We start from the raw sequence: 3,467 nt of genomic DNA, 5'->3' as shown, positions 1-3,467 counted from the left end.
CACACACACACACTCCCCTTACCTGATGCAAATCCTTGTGTCTGATCTCAAGCTCTGACTTAAGCTCAGGAGCATCTGTACTTGGAGACTGGATTCAAGGAAGCTAAAAGATGCTCACACTTCAGCCGGGCTCAGTGGCTCAGCCTGTAATCCTGCGCCTTTGGGAGGCTGAGGTGAGTGGATCGCCTGAGTCCACGGGTTCGAGACCCACCTGGGCAGCAAGACCTCATCTCTACAATAAAGCAAAAAATCAGCCGGGCGTGGTAGCGCATGCCTGTAATTCCGGCTACATGGAAAGCTGAGGTGGAAGGATCGCTGGAGCCCAGCAGGTCGAGGCTGCAGTGGCCAGGAGTGGCCACTGCACTCCAGTCTGAGTGATAGAGTGAGACTTCAACTCACAAAAAAAAAAAAAAATGCTCACACCTCTTAGGCATATCTCTCACAAATCAATGAAACAGAAACTCTTCTATTCTGACCATAGGATGATGGTGCAAAATTTGGGAGAGGACAGTATGACAGCATGTATCAAAACCCTTAAGAATGCCCATATACATTTATTCAGCAGTCTAATCTCTATGAATTCATTTTAAAGAAATAAGGGGCAAATATATATGTGCACACTAATGTTCATCACATCACTGAAATAGAAAAAGCGAAAGTGCGCATGGGCAGGGAATTAATGAAATAATTTATGTTGCATCCATGCTGTGCAGCATGACATAGTTATTAAAACAAGTACTGGGCAGTTTCACAGGTGAGAGTATAAATTAGCACAACCATTCTGACAGATAAACTAGAAGTATGTATCAGAAACATTTTAAATGTTCACATTCTTTGAAATAGATATGAATACTGGTCACCAAATGATCTGGCACTCTACCTTCTAGACACGTGGTAGAACTAAACTTCATGACCTCTTAGATATTATCCATGTGACTGGTTCTGGTCAATGAGTTGTAAGAGGGGTGAGGTACTGCTTCCAAGCCTGGGCATTGTATTGCCAATGTAACGTCCAGAGAACTCTTTTCTTCCTCTGTGGTGACTAGCAATGTTTGAAATGGTGGAAGTTCCATCAACCTTGGTCCCACAGTGAAAAGACATAGCATAACCCAGCTAGATATGTAGAATGAGTGAGAAAGAGGACTTTGTTTTTTTAAGATTTCTAGAGTTGTTTGTAACTGCATCACATCCTGCCTATCTTAACGAATACACTCTTAACTAGCATTTTTTTTCTTTGAGTTTCATTCTATTGCTCAGCCTGGAGGGCAGTGGCATGCTCACAGCCACCGCAGCCTCAACCTGCTGGGTTCAGGCAATCCTCCCTCTCAGTCTTCCAAGTAACTGGAACTAGAGGCTGAAAGGGTTTAGTCTTTTTGCCTCAGTATAACCATTAGAAAATATTCAGACTTTCTACTGCAGGACAAACAGCAGCCTATCCCACCCACCTTGGCAAATCTCCTTCAGATGCAAGACCAGGACAGCCTAACCATTCATGGTTTAGCATAATAATCTCTAGTAAACTTTTAGGTTCCTTGTCAAGGCTGAAGATCAAAGGTCACCCTTTGCCTGGCCAAAGTCATAAAAGTAATAATAGATCAACCCACCTTTGGTCAAGGAATTTATGAGTTGCAAATGTCTGAGTTTGTGAATTGCAAATGTCTAACAAGTCTCTTGCAGGAAACCCCTCCCAGGGTTGACCTAATCAGCCCTTTGTGAGCTACGTGACACAGATAAGCCCCACCATGGCAGCAATCACGTGACTGACCCACCCATCTGCCGGCTGACCATCACCTGACATCCGTACTTGAGCTTGTCCACCCTTGTGATGATGTGGAGCAGACCACCACCCAATCACCTTAATGATCTTCCCCCATCTAGGGGAATGGTTAAAAGGACTCAACCACAAGCAACCAGTGGCCATTGCCTTGCTAGACTCTGGTGAGGCCATGTGCTCTTTGAGTTATGGCTGTCACCGTGCTTCCTGGCTTTGGCCCCTTCCCCCACCTTGGGGAAATGAATCTTCTCTCCTCCTTCTCTTTCTCTCTCTCTCTCTAATTTACTTTTAAATAAACTTTTCTTTCTTAACCTCTTTGTGTGTTGCAATTCTTTGCAATTACTCGGATCTCTGGGTTACTGGTGCTGTGTCTCCCCTCCCTTCTCCATCCATCCATCCACCTGTCCGGACCCTAACACAGGCCACTACGCCTGGCAAATTTTTCCTGATTTATTGTAGAGATGAGGTCTCGCCAAGTTGCCCAGTCTGGTCTCAAACCCCTAGGCTCAGGCAATCCTCTTGCCTTGGCCTCCCAAAATGCTGGGATTATGGACATGAGCCACTGCGCCTGGCCTGACCTTGTATTCTCATTTCTAGAATCACATACTAAACAAACACATATATACATAGATATATGGTGGATGACATTTTATATAAATAAACACAAGTTAAAGGATATTCATCAAAAATGAAAATGCACAGCAATAACTCCCACAGCACACCCACAGTACCAAGATAGTTAGGTCTGAAGTCATTTCAACATCAACCATACACTGTGACATTTCCTAAGAAGACCCAAGCTCTGATGTTGAACCCAACTCACCATTCCAGTTTCATCCATCCTTCCCTCTTAATGAGATTACCTTCAGAGGCCCCAGAGTCTTTAGTCAAGGTTTCTCCCGTCCATTAAAGATGTTCTCATAATATTACATTTCAAAAGGCAAAGACTAGGACCTCAATCTCTCTTCTCCCAAGAATCTCTGAGATTCCTGTGAAAATTTATCCAACTTTCCCCTGTAAGTCATCAAGATCTACATAACAAAAACTACAGGGAAATAACGCCTTTGTCTGTCTAAAAATATATGTGCTATATTCTTCCCCTAGAACAATGAGCACTAACTTGTTTTGCATCTTCATAATCCACTCAAGCAAAAAGTCTCAGTCTCTTGAAACAAAAGCAGCTGGAAATGTAGCAACTTCTCCCTACATTGAGGTAAATAGTCTTTAAGTTTAACAATTCATTACACTATTATTATGAATTATATTGACCATATTGATAGTGATGAGAAATGAAATAGTAAAGGCAGAAGAGAGAGAGTGACATGTTTCACCATCCAGATAATTTGCCTTGGGATTTTAAGATGCCCCTTTCAGAAACAGCTCTTTAAAACTTAATGGTCCTACTGGGTAGACTTTCTGTGCCCTAGGAAGTAGATGGTGAAGAGAATAAGCAGAATGAAAAGTCCTTGAAGGGCCCAAAGGTATGGTTTCTCAGTTGCAAAAAGATCTTATAAAGTTGCTAATAGAGGCAATTGTGATGGTGGTAGTACTGGGAGTGGTGAGGGTGATGGCATTTGTGGTCATGTGTAAGCATAGTCGACCCTCTCATTAGCCCAATCCTGACCTCCCAATTCACAAGGCTGCATTAATATGACAGTAATAGTGGCATTCATATGTACTAGGAGTTAATATT

The sequence above is a fragment of the Carlito syrichta genome, unplaced genomic scaffold (assembly GCF_000164805.1).
Source record: "Carlito syrichta isolate Samal-C Ts95f unplaced genomic scaffold, Tarsius_syrichta-2.0.1 Scaffold199841, whole genome shotgun sequence".
NCBI classification, from domain to species: Eukaryota; Metazoa; Chordata; class Mammalia; order Primates; family Tarsiidae; genus Carlito; species Carlito syrichta.
The sequence above is the reverse complement of the archived record's forward strand: the minus strand, read 5'-3'. Positions refer to the sequence as shown.